The sequence below is a fragment of the Schistocerca serialis genome, chromosome 12 (genome assembly GCF_023864345.2).
Source record: "Schistocerca serialis cubense isolate TAMUIC-IGC-003099 chromosome 12, iqSchSeri2.2, whole genome shotgun sequence".
Classification (NCBI taxonomy): domain Eukaryota; kingdom Metazoa; phylum Arthropoda; class Insecta; order Orthoptera; family Acrididae; genus Schistocerca; species Schistocerca serialis.
The window spans coordinates 119,325,581-119,338,808 of NC_064649.1; the positions used below are offsets into that span (position 1 = coordinate 119,325,581).

General features: G+C 46.9%; 1 pseudogene; it reads left to right on the forward strand.

Moving 5' to 3' along the window:
• The first annotated feature begins 12,687 nt into the window (after positions 1-12,687).
• On the forward strand, positions 12,688-12,805 carry LOC126428619 (5S ribosomal RNA; annotated as a pseudogene).
• The last annotated feature ends 423 nt before the right edge of the window (positions 12,806-13,228 follow it).

The following is a 13,228-nucleotide window of genomic DNA, read 5'->3' on the forward strand; positions in this document are numbered from 1 at the left end:
ATGAACGGCCGGGGCAGGTAACTGGAACGTTAACGGCCACAAGGCAGAAGATTCCGCTGCTCCACTTCAATACAAAAATAATCAAGTTAAACTCCACAGGAGGGAGGCTAGAATTTCGCCAACTTGAAGACACACGTTGTTGCTCGCGAGAATGTAACAGTCCACAGCGAAATTCAAACTACACAATGTGAACAGTTGGAGCTGGCTGGTAGATTGAGTAAAGACTCAACTTTCGTGTCCGGGATCGGTGAGCCACAGACCTCGTAGCAATGGGAACAGTGCCTCACACTCCGACCGCCCGTGGACGCCGCCAAAGGCCCCGGCCAATCACGCGCTACGCAGACTTGGTCGCTGCCCCACGCCAATCGACCAACTGCCGGCACACGGCACAGACGGAAAATCTAAGCGCGGGGTCGAAGATAGCACAATGGTGCGAATATCGATACATGTTGCTGCTGCGACTCACAGAGAGAGAGGATAACAGCTAAATCGCGATAACCGCCGGAGACTAATCACAGAATATCAACCAAGGTTTAATACAAAACATGAGTCAGCCACGGCTCAGAAGGGAAGGAGGAAATGATAAAGTTCACGATATCAGAGGGTTTGTGACGCTACTGTAGTGATTACAAAGTCGAACCAAGTTTATGAATAACTTGGCAATATGAGCCCACTTATCAGTTTGACGCTGAGTGCATGCACTTATTCTGTTGAGAAGGGAGTCAAAGCCTCTCCTGAGGAAAACTGGCCCACAACGTTTGTTATTGGTTCATGATGATATTTGCATCGGGACGCATTTGTCGTCGGAGCTTATCCCATACGTGTTCTACCAGGGACAGATCTAGGGACTTTGTTGGGATCGGTAGAACCTCAATATCACGCACAACGTGCAGAAAAGTGCCATGTGTGAATGTGCATTGTCCTGCTGAAAAATGGCACCTCGATGTAGTGGCAACAGAGGTAGCACATGAAGACAGGATGTGAGTGACGCGCCGTCGGAGTAAACTGCTGTATCGCTGAAAAACGTTGTAAGAATGTTACCTCTCCCCGTGTCGCCACTATCTTTGCCGACGATGGTCATCTGTCGTATCGCACAACATTGGCTCGCTGCTGAACAAATGAGGCGTCATTCATCGGCAGTCTGTGCTTCACGGTCACGACCTCATTATACGAGGTGTGGCTAGGAAAAAACCGGACTAGTACTGGTGAAACAATAAAACGTATGCAATAAGGCTGAAAGTCGCGTGGCCTGTCACGTGACTCTCGCTCCGCCTACTGCTCGAGTTTCATCTGCCTCCTGCACTCAGTCTGCCCGTGGCGTCTGTTTTAAGTAGTTGACGTTTTGTCTGTGCGACGGAAAATGTTGAGTGTACAGAAAGAACAGCGTGTTAACATCAAATTTTGTTTCAAACTAGGAAAATCTGCAAGTGAAACGTTTGTAATGTTACAACAAGTGTACGGCGATGATTGTTTATCGCGAACACAAGTGTTTGAGTGGTTTAAACGATTTAAAGATGGCCGCGAAGACACCAGTGATGACACTCGCACTGGCAGACCATTGTCAGCAAAAGCTGATGCAAACATTGAAAAAATCGGTAAACATGTTCGACAAGATCGCCGTTTAACAATCAGAGCAGAGTCTGAGTTAACAGGAATTGACAAGGAAAGTGTTAGGCAGATTCTTCATGAAAGTTTCAACATGAACAAAGTGTGTTCAAAAATGGTTCCAAAGTGTCTCACAATTGAACAGAAGGAACGCCGAAGAATGATTTGTTCTGACATCCTGGAAAACATTGAAAGTGATCCCACCTTCTTATAAAATGTTATTACTTGCGATGAATCGTAGTTTTTTACTTACGATCCCGAAACTAAACGCCAATCGATGCATTGGAAAACTCCTGGTTCTCCACGACAAAAAAAAGTACGAATGTCAAAATCGAAATTCAAGGCAATGATGATTGTTTTTTTTTGACATCAAAGGGATTGTGCACATTGATTGGGTACCAGAGGGACAAACAGTGAATCAGCATTACTGCGTCCTGGCTACCCTACGTGAGCGAGTACGGAGAAAACGGAACGATTTGTGGAGAAAAAAGTCATGGATCCTTCACCAAGACAATGCCCCAGCTCACAGTGCGTTGTCAGTGAAGACGTTTTTGGCAAAACACAACATTCCCATCTTAGATCATCCACCCTACTCACCTGATTTGGCCCCCTGTGACTTCTTTTCCCTAAAGTCAAGTCAGCTTTGAAAGGAACTAGATTTGAGACTGTTGAAGCAGTAAAAGAAAAAGCGACGGAAGTAATGTATGGACTTACCGAAAATGATCTGCAGCATTGCTATGAACAGTGGAAAATTCGTATGGAGCGGTGTAGAGACCGAGGAGGAGAGTACATTGAAGGAGATAACATGAAATTGTAAATAATTGTAAATAAATGTTTTTCCAGCATCAGTCCGGTTTTTTTCTAGCCGCACCTCGTACAACTGGACAGCACGCTCACTGATACTACATGCAACGTGAAGGCGTCCCTATTCAGGTGACGCTGCTATCGCCTGGAAGCGTTTATATCGATAGTAGGGCGGTTGTCATTACGTTCTGGCTGATCGATGTGTGTTCAACTGGTATGTTCGCTGCAATTTTGGAAGCTACTGCTGCCATTTCTTTCTTTCAAAGTAAGAACCTGCCAACTTCATTCTCATTACTTACATAGGGGTGTAGGGTGTATGTATTAGAAAATATGAAATGTGGAACACCCTCCCCCCCCCTCCCCGCGTTGTCGTGTGACGGCTCGTCGCCGGATGCACGTCTTTTCACGTGACAACTGTTCACCTGTTGGGTGAGATTGCGTGTCGATGGTGAACACGATACTACGCTCAGTCCCTGTGCGGAGAAAAATCTCCGTTCCGGTCGGGAATCGAACTCGGCCCCCTCCACTTGGAATCCAGCCATGCTGTCCCCGCGGGCTACCGAGGTGGTCTAGCTAACAACAAGCAACCCGATAGTAAACAAGTATTCCAACATGTGGTACGGCGGCTGCATCGGTAAGTAATACTTGTTCGATCCTACTGACACCGCGTTCAGAGCTACTGCAATGCAAATTCTTTGTATGAAGAGTGGCAATGTCCGCTACAGTTCAAAGTTCCCTTTTAATTCGTCAACTAACTCATTAAATCGGAGGAACAACATAAGGTACTCAGTAGCGATAATTCTGTATAGTTGAGTCTATAGGTTGTAAGTGTGAGAACTGTTGAAAAAGTTTCGCAACCTATTAAGCACGCGCAGTTGAAGTTTTTTTTTTTTTTTTTTTTTTTGTAATGCTACAGAAGGCCGACGACTGTGAATGGATTAAATTGTTTCCAATTAGCGGATACAAAATTAATAGTAACATCATTTGAGGACATTTACACCAACACTTGATCGCTGCAGAATAAATTTGGGGATCAGACACAGACAAAGGCAGCCCCGTTTGTGTAGTGTTGTGTTGTGTTAATTCCCTAGTCTGGCTCATGCTAGTCTCCGATCAATGATGCGGGATGACACAGAAAGTTTCAGCGAATCCATTACTTGACCTGGCCGCTGTGGCGGAGCGGTTCTAGGCGGATAAATCCGGAAGTGCGCTGTTGCTGCGGTCGCAGGTTCGAATCCTGCTTCGGTCATGTATGTGTGTGATGTCCTTAGGTTAGTTAGGTTTAAGTAGTGCTAAGTTCGAGAGGACTGATGACCTCAGATGTTAAGTCCCATAGTGCTCAGAGCCATTTGAACCATTACTTGTTCTCGGCTAGCAGGTGCGTATCTTTCTCTGACTTTCTTTACTGACAAATGGAAAAACTGGTAGAAGCCGACCTCGGTGAAGAACAGTTTGGATTCCGTAGAAATGTTGGAAGACGTGAGGCAGTACTCACCCTATGACTTACCTTAGAAGATTAAGGAAATCCAAACGTACGTTTCTAGCTTTCGTAGATTTAGAGAAAGCTTTTGACAATGTTGACTGGAATACTCTCTTTGAAATTCTGAAGGTGGCAGGGGTACAATACAGGGAGCAAAAGACTCTTTACAATTTTTGCACAAAGCAAATGGCAGTTATAAGAGTCGGGCGGCATAAAATGGAAGCAGTGATTGAGAAGGGTTGTAGCCTATCCCCGATGTGATTCTGTCTGTATATTGAGCAAAGCAGTGAAGGAAACAAAAGAAAAATTTGGAGTAGGGATTACAGTCTATGGAGAAGAAAGAAAAACTTTGAGGTTTGCTGCTGACATTGTAATCCTGCCAGTGACATCAAAGGGCCTGGAAGAGCAGCTGAACGGAATGGACAGTGTCTTGAAAGGTGGTTATGAGATGAGCATCAAGAAAAGCAAAAAGAGGATAGTGGAATGTACTCGAATTAAATCGGATGCTGAGGGAATTAGATCAGAAAATGAGACACTTAAATAAGTAGATGAGTTTTGATATTTGGGGAGTAAAATAACTAATAATGGTCGAAGTAGAGAGGATATAAAATGTAGACTGGCGGTAGCAACGAAACCAATTCTGAAGAAGAGAAATTTGTTAACATCGAGTATAGATTGAGTGTCAGGGAGTCGTTTCTGAAAGTATGTAGCCATGTATGGAAGTGAAACGTGGACGATAACTAGTTTGGACAGGAATAGAAGCTTTCGAAATGTGGCGCTACAGAAGAATGCTGAAGATTAGATGGGTAGATCACATAACTAATGATTAGGTATTGAATAGAATTGGGGAGAAGAGGAATTTGTGGCACAACTTGACTAGGAGAAGGGATCGGTTGGTAGGACATGTTCTGAGGCATCAAGGGATCACCAATTTAGTACTGGAGGGCAGCATGGCGGGTAAGAATCGTAGAGGGAATCCAAGAGATGAATACAGTAAGCAGATTCAGAAGGATGTAGGCTGCAGTAGTTACTGGGAGATGAAGAAGCTTGTACAGGATAGGGTAGCATGGAGAGCTGCATCAAACTAGTCTCTGGACTGAAGACCACAACGACAATGTGAAGGGGTCCACAGTATGGTGATCCTCCCTTGTGATGGTCAGACGTGATGGATCGGAACCTTGAAGATGGTTGCCATCGTATTGACATCCAGACCAATAAGGCGCCACTGTCACACGATTCGACCCCGTGAAACAACCTGACAGGTTAAAACTGTAGCCGACCGGTGTGGCCGAGCGATTCTAGGCGCTTCAGTGTGGAACCACGCGATCGCTCCGGTCGCAGGTTCGAATCCTGCCTCGGGCATGGATGTGTGTGCTGTCCTTAGGTTAGTTAGGTTTAAATAGTTCTAAGTTCTAGGGGACTGATGACCTCAGATGTCAAGTCCCATAGTGCTCAGAGCCATTTGAACAATTAAAAGTGTGTGCCGGACAGCGACTCGAACTCGGGACCTTTGCCTTTCGCGGGCAAGTGCTCTACCATTTGAGCTACCCAAGCACGACTCACGACCCGTCCTCACAGCTTTACTTCCGGCAGTGTCTCATCTCCTACCTTCCAGACTTCACAGAAGTTCTCCTGCGAATCTCCGTCCGAAACAACCGCAGCAGTAATCGATGTCCATTGTTCGTAGCAGCGACCTTAAGAGATTAAAGAGCTGCTGGATAGCCAAGAGATTTAAAAATTAATAAAATGAGAGACAACATTGTGATTTGTAAGTTGGATGGGAAGGCAGAGCAGCTCTTACAAGGGGAGGCCGCCAATTGTGAAATTCAGATTCGATTCATACTGTGCATAATAAAAGCTCATGGCCAGATGTGTAATGTGGCAAAGCACCAAGATGCACTTCTCAGCCGTTGTCGAGAAAATCGACAGGTAAAAGAAACCGTTGCGGTGAAATACTCTCTACGATTAGGAATTTTCTGCAGCGTCGTGGCGCAGCGGTAAGCGCTCGGGTTCGTAATCCGAAGGTCACCGGATCGAATCTCGTGCCATGCAACTTTTTTTTTATTTTGTTTTTTGTAATTCAAATGTATACACACACACATATATGTATATATATATATCCAATCCATCGTCCACCACCAATTGTCTTCTCCGATTTTTGACGAAATGATACGATACGCGTGATATGCATCAAACCTGACGAACGATAGAACAATTTTTTCAGAATGTCAGTCAGGTGTGTTTCCCAACAGATAATTTAAAAAACAATTGTTCTTGTAAAATCGCATCGTTTATCAGATGTGCTCGATGTCGCGCTGTTTCCTGCTTTCCATGTTCCTGTGATAACTGTCACTCTGGTTCGTGCGATACTCCAGCTACTTCTGGTCACTAATTGTTAATTATGTGCGAGTGTGTACCGAACTTTTCAATAAACTGTATCCACTTGAATACTATTTGTGATTTGTGTTTTATTTTTCCACGACAAACGACTTTCAACAACTTATTATATGCATAATTGTTGCAACTGATTGCCGGGAATTATATATATATATATATATATATATATATATATATATATATATATAATTTGAATTACAAAAAAACAAATAATAAAAAAAGTTGTATGGCGCGGGATTCGATCCGGCGACCTTCGGATTAGGAACCCGAGCGCTTACCGCTGCCCCACGACGGTGCAGAAAATTATTAATCGTAGAGAGTATTTCACCGCAACGGTTTCTTTTAACTGTCGATTTTCTCGACAACGGCTGAGAAGTGCATCTTGGTGCTTTGCCACATTACACCTCTGGCCATGAGCTTTTATTATGCGCAGTATGAATCGAATCTGAATTTCACAATTGGCGGCCTCCCCTTGTTAAAGCGACTCCTAGATAGTGTTACTGCAGAAAAATACTGTTCAATGATAGCAAAATGTTGTCCCTAGACTGTTCAATAAAAATATGCAACAATGATGTGCAATATTTAGACTGGTTGGAAATTTTGGAAGATCAAGGCGTAGATGGTTTTCGGAAATTAAGATGGTTCTTACATCTATAAGACAGTAGCAACGCCAGAAGACAGTATCGATTTGCATCATTGAGGTGCTGGCAGACAGTACTTCCTGACCGCTGGGGACACCCATGCACTGTCCGACGGAAGGAGACTGGAGCGGCAACGACCGTTGGTCGGTCGTACAGTCGGTCGTCACATCGGCCGACGTCCGTTTGGTCCTTTGACCGCTTCCAGGTGTGTGGCAGTCGGTCGGTTGGCGCAGAGTAGCGAGGAGGTTTCGGTCACGTGGAGTCGGGCCGGAGCCGCTGGCGGGGTGCACGCGCGGTTGGAGTTGTGAGGCGCTTCTTGTGACGGTTATGAAGTTCGTCGCCCATCGATCCTGGACACTACAGCTGAGTGCTCACTTAACCTACTATCGAGCCCCAACTGCGTCTGATCCTGGTTGTCGCTTTCTGGGAGATTACCGCGTGCAACAATGTGTGTGCATTGAAGTCGGCTACAATTGCAGCGGTCTTACTGTGTGGTGTTTAATTCATTTCTTCATTAATTGTACCAGCGGTATCTTCTGCATTGTGGCCGTTGACATTCCGGTTACCTCCTATGGTGTGTGTACTGTAAGACCTTCGGTACACACACCATCAGATTATTTGACTTGTCGCTCTAACGAAGTAGGCGAGTGTCAGCAATATGTCTCGTGGTCTTATCGTGGCGTGTTTATCTTCTGCCGTTAGGTCAGACGATAGAAATGCCACTTCCACGCTTAGAATATCAGATTGACGGTGACCAACTTTAAACAGAACTTGATTAATTTTCACACACATTTATTAAAATAATAAAAAGCATAGACATTACGTAACTTGATTCTGGATGCTATTTACAATTGACAATCTGAAGTTCCTTTGGTCTTGGTACGTTAATCTTATTCTCACATATCTCTGATACTTGACAAAGTGTCTATGCATTTCTCTTCATGGCTATGTACAGGAATATGGTAATCTTATTAGGCGCAGACTGAAACTTGACTATAGACTAATGCACACTGACTGATCGGAGGGTTGTACACTCGTTATAATACCTCGTACGTTCATGTATCACTGCGCGAGTGTGTTCCGCGAGAAGAAAAGATTCTACGTTAGCAGCAATCTTATTGGCTGCGTTACATATTAATACGAGGATCGGCGGAAGCAGAATTTGGTCCGTCTCTAAGGCAGCGCCATGTCGTAGTGCGGGGACGGACGAGCGCTGCGCCTGCGCTGTTGTGCTTAGCGGGGCGCGCTCTATTGGGAAAGTTGTGTACGCGCTGACTACGCGGAACTATGTGCACAACACTCGGCATTTTCCTGAAGCGGTTTAGGGAAATCACGAAAAACCTAAATCAGAATGGCCGGACGCAGGATTGAACCGTCGTCCTCCTCTCACAGAAACGTAAACAACAAACAGTTGCGAACTATGTTACAACAAAGGAATTCAAAAGTCAGAAGTTCCTAAACGGAACTCAAGAGCCGTAGCATGCAGAACAAACAGGAAGTACGCGTGTCTGGAAGTCCATTCGTTACATCTCGTTATGGCAAACGGAAATTACACCACTGCAGAAACACAAATTTGAATACACCGAACAGACACGTCAATCACCAGACGAACAGTTCGTAATCTTCTTAAAAAAAGATAAAAACGCCACTAGTTTCCGACGGGCTATCCGCAAAAAAAAAAAGATGGTTCAAATGGCTCTGAGCACTATGGGACTTAACTTCTACTCGAACGTAACTAACCCAAGGACAGCACACACATCCATGTCCGAGGCAGGATTCGAACCTGCGACCGTAGTGGTAGTGCGGTTCCAGACTGTAGCGCCTAGAACCGCTCGGCCACCCTGGCAGGCCAGCGTCACGGATTGCCATCCTATGGGCATGGGTTCGATTCCCGGCTGGGTCGAGGATTTTCTCCGCTCAGGGATTGGGTGTTGTCTTCATCATCATTTCATCCCCATCCGGCGTGCAGGTCGCCCAATGTGGCGTCGAATGTAGTAAGACCTGCACCAAGGCGGCCGGACCTGCCCTGCAAGGGGCCTCCCGGCCAGTGACGCCAAACGTTCATTTCTATTTCCATAGAATTGAGTCATGTTGTAAGAATACATTCCCATCGCTAGTAAATGTGATGAATAGTGGGAGCAGGCGAAACGGCGCATAAACCTCTCACAGAAATTGGATTTGGTTGTTTGGGGGGAAGAGACGAAACGGCAAGGTCATCGGTCTCATCGGATTAGGAAAGGATGGGGAAGTAAGTCGGCCATGCCCTTCCAAACGAACCATCCCGGTGTGGTGTGCGTACTGTAAGACCTTCGGTACACACACCATCAGATTATTTGACTTGTCGCTCTAACGAAGTAGGCGAGTGTCAGCAATATGTCTCGTGGTCTTATAGTGGCGTGTTTATCTTCTGCCATTAGGTCAGACGATAGAAATGCCACTTGCACGCTTAGAGTAGCAGATTGACGGTGACCAACTTTAAACAGAACTTGATTAATTTTCACACACACCTATTAAAATAATAAAAATCATAGAAATTACTTAACTTGATTCTGGATACTGTTTACAATTGACAATCTGAAGTTCCTTTGGTCTTGGTACATTAATCTTACATATCTCTGATACTTGACAAAGTGTCTATACATTTCTCTTCATGGCTATGTACAGGAATATGGTAATCTTATTAGGTGCAGACTGAAACTTGACTATAGACTGGTACAGACTATTGCAGACTGGTACAGACTGGTGCAGACAAATGCAGACTGACTAATCGGAGGTCTGTACACTCGTTATAATACCTCACGCGTTCAGGTACCACTGCACGAGTGTGATCCGCTAGGAGAAAAGGTTCTACGTTAGCAGCAATCTCATTGGCTACGTTACGTATTAATACGCGGATCGGTGGAAGCAGAAGATGGTCCGTCTCTAAGGCAGCGCCATCTCGTAGTGCAGAGACGGACGAGCGCTGCGCCTGCGCTGTTGTGCTTAGTGGGGCGCGCTCTAGTGGGAAAGTTGTGTACGCCCTGACTACGCAAAACTATGTACACAACACCTCCCCTACTCATTGACGTAGTTTTCGGCACTGTATTTTCTTCGTCCTGTTGATGCTGCTTGTAGTTCGACAGCTGGGGTGTGTTGGTAGTCGTGGGCGTTTATTCTGACTTGGCTGGATTGGGCACCAGTATCCAGAACGTTCTGGTATTGACATCTTGTTGTCGTTTTGCTGGTCGGGTGGAGCAGAACTGATCTTGTTGCTTGGTTCGTTGGCTGGCTTTTGGTTGGGTTGCCTACCAATTAGGAGGTTGTCGGTCCGGTTGCCTGTCTCACCTAAATGTGCGTTAGTGTTAGCTTCCTGGGCTGACCCTTGGAACCTTCTGAGCACCGCTGGCTTTTTCCAGTGCGAACACATTAAGGACTGTTTTTTGACAACCTCACTGCCAAGACAACTGGAACACCTCAGAGAGCACATTGGCGTTGCTGTGATAACTGTTGACACGATATTGCTAAATAATGTGTGTAACGAACTTGACTGCCACTTGGACATGTATCGTGTGGCGAAATTGTCACTCATAGAAGATATCTAGAGTGCGAAATGAAAACTTGGGGCGTTTATAATTCTGTTCATGTCTCAGTCAGGTGCCGGCCGAAGTGGCCGTGCGGTTAAAGGCGCTGCAGTCTGGAACCGCAAGACCGCTACGGTCGCAGGTTCGAATCCTGCCTCGGGCATGGATGTTTGTGATGTCCTTAGGTTAGTTAGGTTTAACTAGTTCTACGTTCTAGGGGACTAATGACCTCAGCAGTTGAGTCCCATAGTGCTCAGAGCCATTTGAACCATTTGTCTCAGTCATATTTGTACATTTAATACTTTGGAAAATCATACAATGAAGGCTTTCACGACCGGATGTTTCAGCTGCTGAAAATTCTTCTGGGTTGTGTGACTATGGTCCATGGAACTCTTCTATCCCTGACGTTTCGTCCAAAGCTACATTGGACATCTTCGGTGCTCCTGGTTGTTCTCAGTCTTTTCCAAGACTCAGCACAACTAGGAGCACCTACGAAAATGTCCAATGTAGCTTTGGACGAAACGTCAGGGATAGAAGAGTTCCATGGACCACGGCCATACAACTTTGGAAAATGTAGAGCTCTGAAAACGAATGAATCACTTACACTGAGGTCATGAGATACCTTCTAATACACTCCTGGAAATTGAAATAAGAACACCGTGAATTCATTGTCCCAGGAAGGGGAAACTTTATTGACACATTCCTGGGGTCAGATACATCACATGATCACACTGACAGAACCACAGGCACATAGACACAGGCAACAGAGCATGCACAATGTCGGCACTAGTACAGTGTATATCCACCTTTCGCAGCAATGCAGGCTGCTATTCTCCCATGGAGACCATCGTAGAGATGCTGGATGTAGTCCTGTGGAACGGCTTGCCATGCCATTTCCACCTGGCGCCTCAGTTGGACCAGCGTTCGTGCTGGACGTGCAGACCGCGTGAGACGACGCTTCATCCAGTCCCAAACATGCTCAATGGGGGACAGATCCGGAGATCTTGCTGGCCAGGGTAGTTGACTTACACCTTCTAGAGCACGTTGGGTGGCACGGGATACATGCGGACGTGCGTTGTCCTGTTGGAACAGCAAGTTCCCTTGCCGGTCTAGGAATGGTAGAACGATGGGTTCGATGACGGTTTGGATGTACCGTGCACTATTCAGTGTCCCCTCGACGATCACCAGTGGTGTACGGCCAGTGTAGGAGATCGCTCCCCACACCATGATGCCGGGTGTTGGCCCTGTGTGCCTCGGTCGTATGCAGTCCTTATTGTGGCGCTCACCTGCACGGCGCCAAGCACGCATACGACCATCATTGGCACCAAGGCAGAAGCGACTCTCATCGCTGAAGACGACACGTCTCCATTCGTCCCTCCATTCACGCCTGTCGCGACAAAACTGGAGACGGGCTGCACGATGTTGGGGCGTGAGCGGAAGACGGCCTAACGGTGTGCGGGACCGTAGCCCAGCTTCATGGAGACGGTTGCGAATGGTCCTCGCCGATACCCCAGGAGCAACAGTGTCCCTAATTTGCTGGGAGGTGGCGGTGCGGTCCCCTACGGCACTGCGTAGGATCCTACGGTCTTGGCGTGCATCCGTGCGTCGCTGCGGTCCGGTCCCAGGTCGACGGGCACGTGCACCTTCCGCCGACCACTGGCGACAACATCGATGTACTGTGGAGACCTCACGCCCCACGTGTTGAGCAATTCGGCGGTACGTCCACCCGGCCTCCCGCATGCCCACTATACGCCCTCGCTCAAAGTCCGTCAACTGCACATACGGTTCACGTCCACGCTGTCGCGGCATGCTACCAGTGTTAAAGACTGCGATGGAGCTCCGTATGCCACGGCAAACTGGCTGACACTGACGGCGGCGGTGCACAAATGCTGCGCAGCTAGCGCCATTCGACGGCCAACACCGCAGTTCCTGGTGTGTCCGCTGTGCCGTGCGTGTGATCATTGCTTGTACAGCCCTCTCGCAGTGTCCGGAGCAAGTATGGTGGGTCTGACACACCGGTGTCAATGTGTTCTTTTTTCCATTTCCAGGAGTGTATCTTGTCGGATCTCCTTTTTCCCAGCTCAGTGCAGCAGCTCGGCCTGTCTTGGATTCAACAAGTTGCTGGAAGTCCTCTGCAGAAATATTGAGCAATTGTGCCTCTATAGACGTCCATAATTATGTCTCATAAACGTTCGATGACGCCAACGGCTTTGCCACAGTGGTAACACCGGTCCCCGTCGGATCACCGAAGTTAAGCGCTGTCGGGCTGGGCTAGCACTTGGATGGGTGACCGGCCGGTCTGCCGAGCGCTGTTGACACTCGGGGTGCACTCAGCCCTTGTGAGGCAAACTGGGGAGCTACTTGACTGAGAAGTAGCGGCTCCGGTCTCAGAAACTGACATAAGGATGGGAGAGCGTGCGGGGGTGCGGTTCTTTCCGTCCCTTTTCGACGAACCTGCTCCGACCTGTGCACATTGTCTCAGCAGATGATCAGTAGGCAGGCCGAGTGAAACCTACTGTACTTCGACGTGAACTAGGCTGCAATTAATGTCACTACATCTACGTTTGGGGAGAAAGCTTTCACACAAAATGGTTGGAAATTTTGTCCTTAATCAATATATATTCTGTAACTTAGGATTGATGGTCACGAAGTCAATGAAGTTAAGGAATTCTGCTACCTAGGCAGTAAAATAACAAATGACGGACGGAGCAAAGACGACATCAAAAGCAGTCTCGCTATGG